This window comes from Panulirus ornatus, chromosome 19 (genome assembly GCF_036320965.1).
Source record: "Panulirus ornatus isolate Po-2019 chromosome 19, ASM3632096v1, whole genome shotgun sequence".
Classification (NCBI taxonomy): domain Eukaryota; kingdom Metazoa; phylum Arthropoda; class Malacostraca; order Decapoda; family Palinuridae; genus Panulirus; species Panulirus ornatus.
In genome coordinates this window covers 29,092,419-29,111,937 of record NC_092242.1, presented here as the reverse complement: position 1 = coordinate 29,111,937, position 19,519 = coordinate 29,092,419, and positions in this window count along the sequence as shown.

The following is a 19,519-nucleotide window of genomic DNA, read 5'->3' as shown; positions in this document are numbered from 1 at the left end:
ACACAAAATCTTTTTCACTCCATCTTTCCACCTCCAATTTGGTCTCCCGCTTCTCCTCGTACCCTCCACCTCCGACACATATATCCTCTTGGTCAATCTTTCCTCACTCATTCTCTCCATGTGCCCAAACCATTTCAAAACACCCTCTTCTGCTCTCTCAACCACGCTCTTTTTATTTCCACACATCTCTCTTACCCTTACGTTACTTACTCGATCAAACCACCTCACACCACACATTGTCCTCAAACATCTCATTTCCAGCACATCCATCCTCCTGCGCACAACTCTATCCATAGCCCACGCCTCGCAACTATACAACATTCTTGGAACCACTATTCCTTCAAACATACCCATTTTTGCTTTCCGAGATAATGTCCTCGACTTCCACACATTCTTCAAGGCTCCCAGGATTTTCGCCCCCTCCCCCACCCTATGATCCACTTCCGCTTGCATGGTTCCATCCGCTGCCAGATCCACTCCCAGATATCTAAAACACTTTACTTCCTCCAGTTTTTCTCCATTCAAACTTACCTCCCAATTGACTTGACCCTCAACCCTACTGTACCTAATTACCTTGCTCTTATTCACATTTACTCTTAACTTTCTTCTTTCACACACTTTACCAAACTCAGTCACCAGCTTCTGCAGTTTCTCACATGAATCAGCCATCAGCGCTGTATCATCAGCGAACAACAACTGACTCACTTCCCAAGCTCTCTCATCCCCAACAGACTTCATACTTGCCCCTCTTTCCAAAACTCTTGCATTCACCTCCCTAACAACCCCATCCATAAACAGATTAAACAACCATGGAGACATCACACACCCCTGCCGCAAACCTACATTCACTGAGAACCAATCACTTTCCTCTCTTCCTACACGTACACATGCCTTACATCCTCGATAAAAACTTTTCACTGCTTCTAACAACTTGCCTTCCACACCATATATATATATATATATATATATATATATATATATATATATATATATATATATATATATATATATATATATATATATATATATATATACATATATATTCCTATGAGTCCTCGGGGAAAATGAATCACGAAAAGTTCCGAAGTGCACTTTCGTGTAATAATCACATCATCAGGGGAGACAGAAGAGAGAAATATAACAGTCAGTTGATATACATCGAAGAGACGAAGCTAGGACGCCATTTGGTAAACAAAGGACGTAAGAGGAGTGGGGGAGGAATGGCATGTATTTAGGGAAGCAGTGATGGCTTGCGCAAAAGATGCTTGTGGTATGAGAAGCGTGGGAGGTGGGCAGATTAGAAAGGGTAGTGAGTGGTGGGATGAAGAAGTAAGATTGTTAGTGAAAGAGAAGAGGGAGGCATTTGGACAATTTTTGCATTGAAATAATGCAAATGAGTGGGAGATGTATAAAAGAAAGTGGCAGGAGGTCAAGAGAAAGGTGCAAGAGGTGAAAAAGAGGGCAAATGAGAGTTGGGGTGAGAGAGTATCATTAAATTTTAGGAAGAATAAAAAGATGTTTTGGAAGGAGGCAAATAAAGTGCGTAAGACAAAGGAACAAATGGGAACTTCAGTGAAGGGGGCTAATGGAGAGGTGATAACAAGTAGTGGTAATGTGAGAAGGAGATGGAGTGAGTATTTTGAATGTTTGTTGAATGTGTTTGATGATAGAGTGGTAGATATAGGGTGTTTTGGTCGAGGTGGTGTGCAAAGTGAGAGGGTTAGGGAAAATGATTTCGTAAACAGAGAAGAGGTAGTAAAAGCTTTGCGGAAGATGAAAGCCGGCAAGGCAGCGCGTTTGGATGGTATTGCAGTGGAATTTATTAAAAAAGGGGGTGACTGTATTGTTGACTGGCTGGTAAGGTTATATAATGTATGTATGATTCATGGTGAGGTGCCTGAGGATTGGCGGAATGCTTGCATAGTGCCATTGTACGAGGGCAAAGGGGATAAGAGTGAGTGCTCAAATTACAGAGGTATAAGTTTGTTGAGTATTCCTGGTAAATCATATGGGAGGGTATTGATTGAGAGGATGAAGGCATGTACAGAGCAACAGATTGGGAAAGAGCAGTGTGGTTTCAAAAGTGGTAGAGGATGTGTGGATCAGGTGTTTGCTTTGAAGAATGTATGTGAGAAATACTTAGAAAAGCAAATGGATTTGTATGTAGCATTTATGGATCTGGAGAAGGCTTATGATAGAGTTGATAGAGATGCTCTGTGGAAGGTATTAAGGATATATGGTGTGGGAGGCAAGTTGTTAGAAGCAGTGAAAAGTTTTTATCGAGGATGTAAGGCATGTGTACGTGTAGGAAGAGAGGAAAGTGATTGGTTCTCAGTGAATGTATGTTTGCGGCAGGGGTGTGTGATGTCTCCATGGTTGTTTAATTTGTTTATGGATGGGGTTGTTAGGGAGGTGAATGCAAGAGTTTTGGAAAGAGTGGCAAACATGCAGTCTGTTGTGGATGAGAGAGCTTGGGAAGTGAGTCAGTTGTTGTTCGCTGTTGATATAGCGCTGATGGCTGATTCATGTAAGAAACTGCAGAAACTAGTGACTGAGTCTGGTAAAGTGTGTGAAAGAAGAAAGTTAAGAGTAAATGTGAATAAGAGTAAGGTTATTAGGTACAGTAGGGTTGAGGGTCAAGTCAATTGGGAGGTAAGTTTGAATGGAGAAAAACTGGAGGAAGTAAAAGTGTTTTTGATATCTGGGAGTGGATCTGGCAGCGGATGGAACCATGGAAGCGGAAGTGAATCATAGGGTGGGGGAGGGGGCGAAAATCCTGGGAGCCTTGAAGAATGTGTGGAAGTCGAAAACATTATCTCGGAAAGCAAAAAGGGCTATGTTTGAAGGAATAGTGGTTCCAACAATGTTGTATGGTTGCGAGGCGTGGGCTATGGATAGAGTTGTGCGCAGGAGGGTGGATGTGCTGGAAATGAGATGTTTGAGGACAATATGTGGTGTGAGGTGGTTTGATCGAGTAAGTAATGTAAGGGTAAGAGAGATGTGTGGTAATGAAAAGAGTGTGGTTGAGAGAGCAAAAGGGGGTGTTTTGAAATGGTTTGGGCACATGGAGAGAATGAGTGAGGAAAGATTGACCAAGAGGATTTATGTGTCAGAGGTGGAGGGAACGAGGAGAGGTGGGAGACCAAATTGGAGGTGAAAAGATGGAGTGAAAAAGATTTTGAGTGATCGGGGCCTGAACTTGCAGGAGGGTGAAATGCGTGCAAGGAATAGAGTGAATTGGAACGATGTGGTATACCGGGGTCGACTTGCTGTCAATAGATTGAACCAGGGCATATGAAGCGTCTGGGGTAAACCATGGAAAGTTGTGTGGGGCCTGGATGTGGAAAGGGAGCTGTGGTTTCAGTGCATTATTACATGGCAGCTAGAAACTGAGTGTTAACGAATGGGGCCTTTGTTGTTTATTTCCTAGCGCTACCCCGCACACATGAGGGGGGAGGGTGTTGTTATTCCATGTGTGGCGGGGTATATGTGTCAGAAGTGGAGGGAACAAAGAGAAGTGGGAGACCAAATTGGAGGTGGAAAGATGGAGTGAAAAAGATTTTGAGCGATCAGGGCCTGAACATACAGTAGGGTGAAAGGTAAGGAAAGTTCTGTGGGTCCTGGATGTGGAAAGGGAGCTCTGGTTTCGGTGCATTATTCAATCTTTCCTCACTCATTCTCTGCATGTGACCAGACCATTTCAAAACAACCTCTTCTGCTCTCTCAAACACAGTCTTTTTATTACCACTCATGTGTCTTACCCTTTCATTACTTACTCGATCAAACCACCTCACACTACATATTGTCCTCAAACATTTCAATTCCAACACATTTACCCTCCTCCGCACAACCCTATGTATAGTCCATGGCTCACAACCATATAACGTTGTTGGAACCACTATTCCTTCAAATACACCCATTTTTGCTCTCCGAGGTAATGTTGTCGCCTTCCACACATTCTTCAACGCTCCAAGAAACTTTGCCCCCTCCCCCACCCTGTGACTAACTTTTGCTTCCATAGTTCTATCCGCTGCTAAATTCACTCCCAGATATCTAAAACACTTCACATCTCCCAATTTTTCTCTATTCAAACTTACCTCCCAATTTCCTTGTCCCTCAACCCTACTGAACCTAATAACCTGGTTCTTATTCACATTCGCTCTCAACTTTCTTCCTTCAAACACTTTACCAAACTCAGTCACCAACTTCTGCAGTTTCTCACACGAATCAGTCAGTAGCGCTGTATCATCAGCGAATAAAAACTGGCTCACTTACCAAGCCCACTCAGCCACAACAGACTGCATACTTGCCCTTCTCTCCAAAACACTTGAATTCACCTCCCTAACAACCCCATCCATAAACAAATTAAACAACCATGGAGACATCATGCAACCCTGCTGCAAACCGACATTCACTGAGAGCCATTCACTTTCTTCTCTTCCTACTCGTGCACATGCCTTGCATCCTTGATAAAAACTTTTCACTGCTTCTAGCAACTTACCTCCCACACCATATACTCATAATAACTTCCACAGAGCATCTCTATCAACTTTATCATATGCCTTCTCCAGATCCATAAACGCTACATACAAATCCATCTGTTTTTCTTATTATTTTTCTCATACATTCTTGAAAGCAAACACCTGATCCACACATCCTCTACTACTTCTGAAGCCACACTGCTCTTCCCTAATCTGATGCTCTGTACATCCCTCTACCTTTTCGATCACTACCCTCCCGTGTAATTTCCCAGGAATACTCAACAAACTTACACATCTGTAATTTGAGCACTCACCTTTATCCCCTTTGCCCTTGTACAATGGCACTATGCATGCATTCCGCCAATCCTCAGGCACTTCACCATGAACCATACATACACTGAATATCCTTACCAACCAGTCAACAACACAGTCACCCTCTTTTTTGATAAATTCCACTGCAATACCATTCAAACCCGCCGCCTTGCCGGCTTTCATCTTCTGCAAAGCTTTCCCTACTTCTTCTCTGTTTACCAAACCATTTTCCCTGACCCTCTCACCTCGCACACCACCTCGACCAAAACATCATATATCTGCCACTCTATCATCAAACACATTCAACAGACCTTCAAAAGGCTCACTCCACCTCCTTCTCATTTCACCACTACTTGTTATTATTTCCTCATTAGCCCCCTTCACCGATATTCCCATTTGTTCTCTTGTCTTACGCACTTTATTTACCTCCTTCCAAAACATCTTTTCATTCTCTCTAAAATTTAATGATACTTTCTCACCCCATCTAACATATATATGTCCTTCGTGTATATTCGTTTGTGGACATAATTGCATTTTTGATCTTTGTTTTATGCACAGTCATGTGTATCTTGTGGGTGAAGATTATTTCAACGTCCTTGATTACATTTTCATGACCTTCATATGCAAAATTTGGGAAGGTCACGTTAGCCGGGGTAAGGTCATACGCTTAGGCAGCCACCTACCCAACCACCAGTAAAATGAAACCTTCCCTTCAGCTGTAGCCCCCAGGGAACTCAGGTGTGGGGGCCAGGGACCTCTAGTATGGGAGTCTGGAATCTCCGGGACGGGCGCTAGGGACCTCATATATAGAGTCTAGGGACATCAGGTGTAGGGACCAGGTACCTCAGGTGAGGGGAAAGGGACCTATGGTGTGGGGGGCCAGGGACCTCATCTGGGTTAGGGGAGGAGAAGGACAGGAACCTCAGGAGTGGGGGCCAGGGACCTCCAGTGTGTATGTGTTAGGGGGAGGGGGAGGCTACGGAGTTGAGTTCATACCTTCTCTCCTGATGAAGGTTTACGAGAGAGTAGAATAATATGGCCGTTAGAGCGGCTGCCGTAGAGCCTTGCCCCTACAGCAGTGTTGTGTAGCCGCAGCAGGTGATAAATACCTGCTGGAGAGCCACGCTACTGTAGACGGGTTGGAATGTATGTATTATGTAAATACTGAATTCTACATTAAAGTCTGCTATATACTGATTATATGGCGGATGACGGCCTGTGAGTATGATGGAGTTGTTGGCGCCCCTTTACCTGTGTTAGAGAATGACACCTGCAGGTTTTACATTACTTCTTGATGATAGGGCTAGCTCACAACCCACCACCACCGGCAAGGCAGGAGTGGGCTAGCTCACAACCCACCACCACCGGCAGGGCAGGAGTGGGCTAGCTCACAGCCCACCACCACCAGCAGGGCAGGAGTAGGCTAGCTCACAACCCACCACCACCAGCAGGGCAGGAGTAGGCTAGCTCACAATCCACCACCACAGGGAGGGCAGGAGTGGGTTAGCTCACAACCCACCACCAGCGGCAGGGCAGGAGTAGGCTAGCTCACAACCCACCACCACCGGCAGGGCAGGAGTGGGGTAGCTCACAACCCACCACCACCGGCAGGGCAGGGGTGGGCTAACTCACAACCCATCACCACCGGCAAGGCAGGAGTGGGCTAGCTCACAACCCACCACCACCAATAAGGCAGGAGTGGGCTAGCTCACAACCCGCCACCACCGGCAGGGCAGGAGTGGACTAGCTCACAACCCACCACCACCGGCAAGGCAGGAGTGGGCTAGCTCACAACCCACCACCACCAATAAGGCAGGAGTGGGCTAGCTCACAACCCACAACCACAAGCAGGGCATGGGTGGGCTAGCTCACAACCCACCTCCACCGGCAGAGCAGGAGTGGGCTAGCTCACAAACCACCACCACAGGCAGGGCAGGAGTGGGCTAGCTCACAACCCACCACCACCGGCAGGGCAGGAGTGGACTAGCTCACAACCCACCACCACAGGCAGGGCAGGAGTGGGCTAGCTCACAACCCACCACCACCGGCAGGGCAGGAGTGGGCTAGCTCACAACCCACCACCACAAGCAGGGCATGGGTGGGCTAGCTCACAACCCACCACCACCGGCAGAGCAGGAGTGGGCTAGCTCACAAACCACTACCACAGGCAGGGCAGGAGTGGGCTAGCTCACAACCCACCACCACCGGCAGGGCAGGAGTGGACTAGCTCACAACCCACCACCACAGGCAGGCAGGAGTGGGCTAGCTCACAACCCACCACCACCGGCAGGGCAGGAGTGTACTAGCTCACAACCCACCACCACCGGCAGGGCAGGAGTGGGCTAGCTCGCAACCCACCACCACCGGCAGGGTAGGAGTGGGCTAGCTCACAACCCACCACCACCGGCAGGGCAAGAGTGGGCTAGCTCGCAACCCACCACCAACGGCAGGGCAGGAGTGGGCTAGCTGACAACCTACCACGACCGGCAGGGCAGGAGTGGGCAAGCTCACAACTCACAACCACCAATAAGGCAGGAGTGGGCTAGCTCACAGCCCACCACCACTGGCATGGCAGGAGTGGGCTAGCTCACAACGCACCACCACTAGCAGGGCAGGAGTGGGCTAGCTCACAACCCACCACCACTGGCAGGGCAGGAGTGGGCTAGCTCACAACCCACCACCATTAGCAGTGCAGGAGTGGACTAGCTCACAACCCACCACCACCGACAAGGCAGGAGTGGGCTAGCGCGCAACCCACCAGCACAGGCAGACCAGGAGTGGGCTAGCTCACAACCCACCACCACAGAAAGGGCAGGAGTGGGCTAGCTCACAACCCACCACCACAGGCAGGACAGGAGTGGGCTTGCTCACAACCCACCACGACAGGCAGGGTAGGAGTGGGCTAGCTCACAGCCCACTACCACCGGCAGGGCAGGAGTGGGCTAGCTCAAAACCCATCACCACAAGCAGGGCAGGAGTGGGCTAGCTCATAACCCACCACCACTAGCAGGGCAGGAGTGGGCTAGCTCACAACCCATCACCACAAGCAGGGCAGGAGTGGGCTAGCTCATAACCCACCACCACTAGCAGGGCAGGAGTGGGCTAGCTCATAACCCACCACCACTAGCAGGGCAGGAGTGGGATAGCTCGCAACCCACCACCACAGGCAGGGCAGGAGTGGGCTAGCTTACAACCCACCACCAACGGCAGGGCAGGAGTGGGCTAGCTCACAACCCACCACCACCGACAAGGCAGGAGTGGGCTAGCTGACAACCTACCACGACCGGCAGGGCAAGAGTGGGGTAGCTCACAACCCACCACCACCGGCAGGATAGGAGTGGGCTAGCTCACAACCCACAAACACTAATAAGGCAGGAGTGGGCTAGCTCACAACCCGCCACCACCGGCAGGGCAGGAGTGGGCTAGCTCACAACCCGCCACCACCGGCAGGGCAGGAGTGGGCTAGCTCATTACCCACCGCCACCGGCAGGGCAAGAGTGGGTTAGCTCGCAACCCACCATCACCGGCAGGGCAGGAGTGGGCTAGCTCACAACCCACCACCACTGGCATGCAGGGCAGGGGTGGGCTAGCTCATAACCCACCACCATCGGCAGGAGAGGATTGGGCTAGCTCAAACTCCACCACCACCGGCAAGACAAGAGTGAGGCAGTTCGCCACCAATTGCCACTCAGGAACATGGACAAGTTAGTTAAGGTGCCACTCCTCCTACACACCCTACAACTTATGTCTAATTTGTAATCAGTTTTCGTCGTACTTCATCAAAGCTCTTTGTGTGAGGATTTGTCTCTCGCACTGCATAAGCGGCCAGCACTCCACTACCACCCACAAGGTGCTTATACTGATCCATCCGGACAGATAATGATTATATCTAAATATGCATCTGTTAAACAGATTACTAGGTGTTGCCACACCTACTAAAAGGATTTTCCCCTGTGTGAGTAACTTGCCATGCGACCAGTTTGCCACGTATACCGTCTGACTGTTCGATGTTGTTGTACCAACATGATTCTAAATTCCACCTTTGCTCTACACACACAACAATTAATGGTGATCCACCTTTACTCCACACACACACACCAACATAATGTTAACCTAAAAATACTCCACACACACCAAAATAATGCTAAGCCACCTTTACTTCACACGAAAGATATAATGCTAATCTGCCTTTACTCCACACGCACCAACATAATGCTGGTCCAGCTTTACTCCACACACACACCAACACAAAGTCCAGCTCTACTCCACACATGTAATGCTAGTCCAGCAAATGGCAGGTGGTAGATGGCAGGTGGCGGGTGATGAGCGACAGGTGGCATATGGCAGGTGGCAGGTGGCGGGTGATTTGTGGTATGTGGCGGGTGGAAATTGGCGGATGGCAGGTGGGATATTGTCCTTTGGAAGCTGATTTGAGTTTTCTTACGTCATGTGTAGGTGCGTCTTTGATTCATCATCCAGGTCACGTGATGTGACGGAGATCTCATTGCACCATTGGTTGGTCTGAAATAGGAAACTTTTCCACCCTGTGGCTGAGTGGATAACACATTGATCTACCACACAATGATCCTATGTTCCCTGCATGTCGTAGAAGGCGACAGAATGGGGCGGGAGCGGGGGACTGGAAGCACTACCTTCTTGTTTTTCAATTTTAAAGGAGGATACAGAAGAATGAGTAAAGCGGAGAGTGCTCATCCTCCTCGAAGGCTCAGAGTGGGGTGTCTGAATGTGTGTGGATGTAACCAAGATGAGAAGAAAGGAGAGATAGGAAGTGAGTTTGAGGAAAGAAACCTGGTTGTTCTGTCTCTGAGTGAAACGAAGCTCAAGGGGAAAGGGGAAGAATGGTTTGGGAATGTCTTGGGAGTAAAGTTAGGAGTTGGTGAGAGGACAAGAGCTAAGGAAGGAGTAGTATTACTCCTGAAGCAGGTGTTGTTGGAGTGTGTGATAGAGTGTAAGAAAGTGAATTCTAGATTCATGTAGGTAAAACTGAAAGTGGCTGAGGAGGGATGGGTGATTGATTATTGGTGTTTATGCGCCTGGTCATAAAAAGAAAGATCATGGGTGGAAAGTAGTTTGGGAGCAGCTGAGTGAGTGTAGCCTTTTTGATGCACGAGACCGGGTATTTGTGATAGGTGATTTGATGTGGCAGTTGAGGGTATAATTGGTGCGCATAGGGTATTCACTGTTTTGAATGGAAAGGGTGAAGAACTGTGGAGTTGTGTGCCGTAAAAAGACTGGTGATTGGGAATATCTGGTTTAAAAAGCGAGACATACACAAGTATACATATGTGAGCAGGAGAGATAATCAATGGGCATTATTAGATTACATATTGATTAATCGGTGTGTGAAGAAGAGACTTTTGGATGTAGATGTGCTGACAGGGGCAGGTGGTGGCATGTCTGATCACTATCTTGTGGAGGCGAGGGTGAAGCTTTGTAGAGGTTTGGCAAAAGACGAGACAATGTTGGGAAGAAGAGAGTGGGGATAGTAAGTGGGCTTGGAATGGAGTCTTGTGTGAAGAAATACCACGAGAGATTGAGTGATGAATGGAAAAAGATGCGAGCAAATGAAGCGAGGAGAGTGGATGAGGAATGGGATGTATTTAGGTAAGCAGTGATGGCATATGCAAGAGATGTATGTGGCATGTGAAAGGTGGGAGGTGAGCGGATTAAAAAGGGCAGTGACTGTTGGGATGAAGAAGCAAAGCTGCCAGTGAAAGAGGAAATAGAGGCGTTTGGGCTATACTTACGAGGAAGTAGTGCAAATGGTTGGAAGATGTATAAAAGAAAGTCTGGAGTACAAGAGGGAGAGCAGGGGTTGAAAATAGAAGGCAGGTGAGAGTTGGGATGAGAAAGTATAATCAAATTTAGGGAGAATAAAAGGTTTTTTGGAAAGAGGCAAATAATATGTGAAAGACAGAAGTGCAAATGAGGACATTGGCGAATGTAGCAAAATGGGAAGTGATAGCAGTATGAATAGAGTGTGGAGATGGAGTATTTGAAAGATCGTTAAATGAGTTTGATGATGGAGTGGTAGATGTAGGGTGGTTAGGTCAGGGTGATATGCAAAGTGAGGGATTCAGGAAAAGTGGTATGGTGAAAAGAGAAGAGGTGATGAGAGAGTTACGGAGGATGAAATCCGGTAAGGTGGCGGGAATGGATAGTATTATCAAATGATGAGATGACTGTGTTGATTGGTTGGTAAGAATATTCACCGTATATATGGATCATAGTGAAGTGCTTGAGGATTGGAGGAATGCATATATAATGCCTTTGTATAAAGGCAATGGGGATAGATGTGTTTTCAAACTATTGAGGCATACATTTGTTGAGTACACCTGGAGAAGTATATAGGGAGAAGTGTGGTTTCAGAAGTGGTAGAGGATGTGTGGATTAGACGCTTGCTTTGAAGAAGGTGTTTGAGAAATACTTAGAAAAAACAGATGGACTTGTACGTGGTATTTATAGATTTTAAGAAAGCATATGATAGGGTCGATAGAAATGTTTTGTGGAAGGTATTAAGAATATATTGTGTTAGAAGTAAGCCGCTAGAAGTAAGGCTTGTGTACGAGTAGGAAGAGAGGAGAGTGACTAGTTCCCAGTGCAAGTCAGTCTGCGGCAAGGGTGCGTGTTGTCACTATAGTTGTTGAATTTGTTTATGAATGAGAGTATGAGGGAGGAAATGAAATGTTTGAGGACAATGTGTGGTGTGAGATGGTTTGCTCGAGTAAGTAATGAAAGTGTAAGAGAGATGTGTAGTAACAAGAAAAAGGTTTGGTTGACAGAGCAGAAAAGGATGTATTGAAAGTGTTTGGACATATAGATAGAATGAGTGACGAATGGTTGATAAAGAGGATATATACGTCAGAAGTGGAGGGAACAAGGAGAAGCAGAAGACCAAATTGAGGTGGGAGGATGGAGTGAAAAAGATTTTGAACGATTGGGGCCTCAGCACGCAGGAAGATGTAATGCATGTTCTGAATAGAGTGAATTGGAACGAAGTAGTATACTGGGGTCGATGTGCCGTCAATGGACTGAACCAGAGCATGTGAAATGTCTGAAACAAATCATGGAAAGTTTTGTGGGGCCTTGATGTGGATAGGGAGCAGTGGTTTCGACGCATTACACATGACAGCTAGAGAATGGATGTGAACGGATGTGGCCTTTCTTCGTCTGCGTCTTGAGAATGATAATGATGATTATAATGATATATATATATATATATATATATATATATATATATATATATATATATATATATATATACATATATATATATATATATATATATATATATATATATATATATATATATATATATATATATACATATATATATATATGCACATGGGCATGAGGATCATGAGAGGCAAGAGTTTTGGGAGCAGCTGAATGAGTGTGTTAGTGGTTTTGATGCACAAAACCGGGTTATAGTGATGGGTGATTTGAATGCAAAGGTGAGTAATGTGGCAGTTGAGGGAATAATTGGTATACATGGAGTGTTCAGTGTTGTAAATGGAAATGGTGAAAATCTTGTAGATTTATGTGCTGAAAAAGGACTGGTGATTGGGAATACCTGGTTTAAAAAGCGAGATATACATAAGTATACGTATGTAAGTAGGAGAGATGGCCAGAGAGCGTTATTGGATTACGTGTTAATTGATAGACGCACGAAAGAGAGACTTTTGGATGTTAATGTGCTGAGAGGTGCAACTGTAGGGATGTCTGATCATTATCTTGTGGAGGCGAAGGTGAAGACTTGTGGGGGTTTTCAGAAAAGAAGAGAGAATGTTGGGGTGAAGAGAGTGGTGAGGGTAAGTGAGCTTGGGAAGGAGACTTGTGTGAGGAAGTACCAGGAGAGACTGAGTACAGAATGGAAAAAGGTGAGAACAAAGGAGGTAAAGGGAGGGGGGAGATATGGGATGTATTTAGGGAAGCAGTGATGGCTTGCGCAAAAGATGCCTGTGGCATGAGAAGCGTGGGAGGTGGGTTGATTAGAAAAGGTAGTGAGTGGTGGGATGAAGAAGTAAGATTATTAGTGAAAGAGAAGAGAGAGGCATTTGGACAATTTTTGCAGGGAAAGAATGCAAATGAGTGGGAGAGGTATAAAAGAAAGAAGCAGGAGGTCAAAAGAAAGGTGCAAGAGGTGAAAAAGAGGGCAAATGAGAGTTGGGGTGAGAGAGTATCATTAAATTTCAGGGAGAATACAAAGATGTTTTGGAAGGAGGTAAATAAAGTGCGTAAGACAAGGGAGCAAATGGGAACTTCAGTGAAGGGGGCTAATGAGGAGGTGATAACGAGTAGTGGTGATGTGAGAAGGAGATGGAGTGAGTATTTTGAAGGTTTGTTGAATGTGTTTGATGATTGAGTGGCAGATATAGGGTGTTTTGGTCGAGGTGGTTTGCAAAGTGAGAGGGTTAGGGAAAATGATTTGGTAAATAGAGAAGAGGTAGTAAAAGCTTTACGGAAGATGAAAGCCGGCAAGGCAGCAGGTTTGGATGGTATTGCAGTGGAATTTATTAAAAAAGGGGGGTGACTGTATTGTTAACTGGTTGGTAAGGTTATTCAATGTATGTACGATTCATGGTGAGGTGCCTGAGGATTGGTGGAATGCTTGCATAGTGCCATTGTGCAAAGGCAAAGGGGATAAGAGTGAGTGCTGAAATTACAGAGGTATAAGTTTGTTGAGTATTCCTGGTAAATCATATGGGAGGGTATTGATTGAGAGGGTGAAGGCATGTACAGAACATCAGATTGGGGAAGAGCAGTGTGGTTTCAGAAGTGGTAGAGGATGTGTGGATCAGGTGTTTGCTTTGAAGAATGTATGTGAGAAATACTTAGAAAAACAAATGGATTTGTATTTAGCATTTATGGATCTGGAGAAGGCATATGATAGAGTTGATATAGATGCTCTGTGGAAGGTTTTAAGAATATATAGTGTGGGAGGCAAGTTGTTAGAAGCAGTGAAAAGTTTTTATCGAGGATGTAAGGCACGTGTACGTGTAGGAAGAAAGGAAAGTGATTGGTTCTCAGTGAATGTAGGTTTGCGGCAGGGGTGTGTGATGTCTCCATGGTTGTTTAATTTGTTTATGGATGGGGGTTGTTAGGGAGGTGAATGCGAGAGTTTTGGAAAGAGGGGCAAGTATGCAGATTGTTGTGGATGAGAGAGCTTGGGAAGTGAGTCAGTTGTTGTTCGCTGATGTTACAGCGCTGGTGGCTGATTCATGTAAGAAACTGCAGAAACTGGTGACTGAGTTTGGTAAAGTGTGTGAAAGAATAAAGTTAAGAGTAAATGTGAATAAGAGCATGGTTATTAGGTACAGTAGGGTTGAGGGTCAAGTCAACTGGGATGTAAGTTTGAATGGAGAAAAACTGGAGGAAGTAAAGTGTTTTAGATATCTGGGAGTGGATCTGGCAGCGGATGGAACCATGGAAGCGGAAGTGAATCATAGGGTGGGGGAGGGGGCAAAAATTCTGGGAGCCTTGAAGAGTGTTTGGAAGTCGAGAACATTATCTCGGAAAGCAAAAATGGATATGTTTGAAGGAATAGTTGTTCCAACAATGTTGTATGGTTGCGAGGCGTCGGCTATGGATAGAGTTGTGCGCAGGAGGGTGGATGTGCTGGAAATGAGATGTTTGAGGACAATATGTGGTGTGAGGTGGTTTGATCGAGTTAGTAATGTAAGGGTAAGATAGATTTGTGGAAATAAAAATAATGTGGTTGAGAGAGCAGAAGAGGGTGTTTTGAAATGGTTTGGGCACATGGAGAGAATGAGTGAGGAAAGATTGACCAAGAGGATATATATGTCAGAGGTGGAGGGAACGAGGAGAAGTGGGAGACCAAATTGGAGGTGGAAAGATGGAGTGAAAAAGATTTTGAGTGATCAGGGCCTGAACATGCAGGAGGGTGAAAGGAGGGCAAGGAATAGAGTGAATTGGAACGATGTGGTATACCGGGGTCGACGTGCTGTCAATGGATTGAACCAGGGCATGGAAAGTTGTGTGGGGCCTGGATGTGGAAAGGGAGGTGTGGTTTCGGCGCATTATTACATGACAGCTAGAGACGGAGTGTGAACGAATGTGGCCTTTGTTGTCCTTTCTTAGGGCTACCTCGCGCACATGAGGGGGGAGGGGTTTGTTATTCCATGTTTTGGGAGGTGGTGATGGGAACGAATGAAGGCAGACAGTATGAATTATGTACATATGTATATATGTATATGTCTCTGATGTATATATATGTATGCGTTGAGATGTATAGGTATGTACATTTGCGTGTGTGGACGTGTATGTATATACATGTGTATGTGTGTGGGTTGGGCCTTTCTTTCGTCTGTTTCCTTGCGCCACCTCGCTAACGCGGGAGACAGCGACAAAGCAAAATGAAACAAAACAATATATATATATCCCTAGGGGTAGGGTATATGAACGTGCATTATCATAGAAAACATACTACCCTCCAATAGTCACGACTCGAAATCGGGACTTTTACTTGGTAGTGTTGAAAGCTAACCGTTCGGCTATTATCGCCCCCTGATCGGGGCGTTTTACAGTTAGGTTCTGTAAAATGCTAGCTACTGGTAGTGTGAACTTAGTGGGATTTGTCTGGCCTTGACCCCGTTGCTGATGGATGTGAGACGAAAGGTTTTCGATTACTTGTAATCGAATAGCCATTTCCCTATTTCAGGCGATCAGAGCCGGGAGGTTAGCGATCCCAACTACCACTCAAAGGTCCGGGGTTTGGCTCCTAACTGTTGTAGGGTATTCTGTGTTGTATGAAACTGCGCGTTTATATGCACTATAATTGTGTTCATATACCTCCACGTTTGACAGTTGGATGCTGTATAATGCTAACTACTGGTAATGTGAGCCTAATGGGATTTGACCGTTTTCGACCCCGGCAAGGCGGTTGGAGTGGACGGTTTTTAAGTTAAATTTATTAGAAAATGGAGTGACTATGTTGTTGATTGGATGGTTTGGATATTCATTGTATATATGGATCATAGTCAAATGCCGGAGGATTGGGGGAATGTATGTATAGTGCCACTGTATAAAGGCAAAGAGGATAATGGTAAGTGCATAAACTACAGAGGCATAAGTTTGTTGAGTATACCTGGTGAGTTGTGTGGGAGTGTATTGATTGAGAGAGTGAAGGAATGTACAGAACATCAGATTGGGGAGGAACAGTGTGGTTTCAGGAATGGTAGGGAATGCGTAGATCACGTGTTTGCTTTGAAGAATGTGTATTGAGAAATACCTCGGATAACGTGGATTTTTATGTGGAATCTATGGATCGGCAAAAGGCATTATGATAAGGTTGATTAAAATGCTTTTTGGAAGATATTAAGAATATATGACAGAAGGGTAAGCTGTTAGAAGCAGCGAGAAGTTTCTATCAAGGGTGTGAAGTGTGTGTACTAGTAGAAAGGGAGGAAAGTGAATGGTTTCAAGTGAAGGTTGCTCTGCGTCGGGTGTGTTTGATGTCACAAGTTTCTTTAATGTGTTTATGGATGGTGTGGTTGGGGAGGTAAATGAAAGTCTTGGAGAAAACGGCGGGTATGTAGTCTGTCTGGGATGAGAGGGCCTGGGAGGTGAGTCAGTTGTTTACTGTTGATACAGCTCCGATGGCTGATTCATGTGAGAAACTGCAGAAGCTGGTGATTGAGTTTGGAAGTGTTTGAAAGGAGAACATTGAGAGTAAATGTGAATAAAAGCAAGGCTATTAGATTTAGCAAGGTTAAGGATCAAGTTAGCTGGAATGTAAGTTGGAATGCCGAAAATTGGAGGAAGAGAAGTGTTTTAGATATCAGGGAGTAGACTTGGCAGCAAATAGAATCATGGAAGCGGTAGTGAGTCATAGGGTGTGGGAGGGAGCAAAGGTTTCTGGAGCGATTAAGAATGTGCGGAAAGAGGGAACGCTATCTCGGAAATCAAAAATAGGTGTTTGAAGGAATATTGCTTCCAACAACGCTATATCATTACGAGGGATGGGCTATAGATAGAGTTGCGAGGAGAGGGGTTGATGTGTTGGAAATGAAATGTTTGAGTGCAATTTATGTTGTGTGTTGGTTTGATCGGTTCAGTAATGAGAGGTTAAGAGATATGTGTAGGAATAAAAAGAGTTTGGTTTTACATGAGTTAACATGAGAAAGACTGACAACAGGACGCCTGATTGGCTCACGACTTGGTTGTCTGAAAAAAGAGAATGATTTGACAAAAAAAAAAATAGTTTAGTGAGTAGAAGAGTGTGTTGAAATGGCTTGAACATATAAAGAGAATGAGTGCGGAAAGGTTGACAAGGAGGATATATATGTCAGAGGTGGAGGTAATATATATATATATATATATATATATATATATATATATATATATATATATATATATATATATATATATGATTTATATTTTATCTTGCTTTGTCGCTTTCTCCCGCGTTAGCGAGGTAGCGCAAGAAAACAGACGAAAGAATGGCCCAACCCACCCACATACACATGTATATACATGCACGTCCACACGCGCAAATATACATACCTATACATCTCAACGTATACATATATATATATACACACACAGACATACATATATACACATGTACATAATTCATACTGTCTGCCTTTATTCATTCCCATCGCCACCTCGCCACACATGGAATAACAACCCCCTCCCCCCTCATGTCTGCGGGGTAGCGCTAGCAAAAAGACAACAAAGACCCCATTCGTTCACACTCAGTCTCTAGCTGTCATGTAATAATGCACACGCATAAGAACTAAATCATCATGACCACCAGGTTTAGAGGCACAAAATTAACAAAAGCACCAAAATTAACAAAAGCACCAAGTTTACAGGAGTGCCATGTTAACTGTGAATGTCACAATGTAATGGAGGACCTTCCCTTCTGTTTCTCACCAAGTGCATAACAACGTCTGGTGTTTGTTACGGTCAACAGCGAAGGTATCTTATAAGACCAGGCTGAGTAAACGAGCTTCAGTACGATCCTGGTACTTCATAGAGGCAGCTACACAACCATCACTGGCAGGTTCTGTACTGATACCGTTAGGATGGAGTAATGCACAATTATTCATTTATTTAACCTACTCGCACTCACTCTAACCAAGTGAGAGAGAAAAAAAGAACGAAGGAAATTGAAAATTTACACCACTGTAATCATGCAAGACTGTCTGGTGCTCCGGTGCACAGCACAGTGTCAGCACCGGTCCTGGTCCTGCATGTGCCTCACCGCAACAGTCCTGGTCTTGAAGGTGGCTCCCAGCAGCAGCAGGTGAAGGAGACAGACTGGGGCTGGGGTTCGGATCTCAGGTCGGCAACATAAGATCCTCTAGACCAGTACATCATGTGGAAAATCTCAGTGAACCTGTGTTGTTTATGACCACATAACCCAAGACACAGCTATCAACTCTCACAGGCTCTTTACCACGACTTAAGGTGGATTTGCCTATATTACCTGGTCGCGCTTAGTGTGTACAACAGGAGAGCGAGAGAGAGAGACTTATACAGAGTTACATAGATAAACATACCACTTTGACCCAATGTCCAAGGGAGGTGGTTTGGGGCTTAACGCTACTTATATATATATATATATATATATATATATATATATATATATATATATATATATATATATATATATATATATATATATATATATATATATATATATTTTTTTTTTTTTTTTTTTTTGCTTTGTCGCTGTCTCCCGCGTTTGCGAGGTAGCGCAAGGAAACAGACGAAAGAAATGGCCCAACCCACCCCCATACACATGTATATACATACGTCCACACACGCAAAATATACATACCTACACAGCTTTCCATGGTTTACCCCAGACGCTTCACATGCCCCGATTCAATCCACTGACAGCACGTCAACCCCGGTATACCACATCGCTCCAATTCACTCTATTCCTTGCCCTCCTTTCACCCTCCTGCATGTTCAGGCCCTGATCACACAAAATCTTTTTCATTCCATCTTTCCACCTCCAATTTGGTCTCCCTCTTCTCCTCGTTCCCTCCACCTCCGACACATATATCCTCTTGGTCAATCTTTCCTCACTCATTCTCTCCATGTGCCCAAACCTTTTCAAAACACCCTCTTCTGCTCTCTCAACCACGCTCTTTTTATTTCCACACATCTCTCTTACCCTTACGTTACTTACTCGATCAAACCACCTCACACCACACATTGTCCTCAAACATCTCATTTCCAGCACATACATCCTCCTGCGCACAACTCTATCCATAGCCCACGCCTCGCAACCATACAACATTGTTGGAACCACTATTCCTTCAAACATACCCATTTTTACTTTCCGAGATAATGTTCTCGACATCCACACATTCTTCAAGACTCCCAGAATTTTCGCCCCCTCCCCCACCCTATGATCCACTTCCGCTTCCATGGTTCCATCCGCTGCCAGATCCACTCCCAGATATCTAAAACACTTCACTTCCTCCAGTTTTTCTCCATTCAAACTCAACTCCCAATTGACTTGACCCTCAACCCTACTGTACCTAATAACCTTGCTCTTATTCACATTTACTCTTAACTTTCTTCTTTCACACACTTTACCAAACTCAGTCACCAGCTTCTGCACTTTCTCACATGAATCAGCCACCAGCACTGTATCATCAGCGAACAACAACTGACTCACTTCCCAAGCTCTCTCATCCCCAACAGACTTCATACTTGCCCCT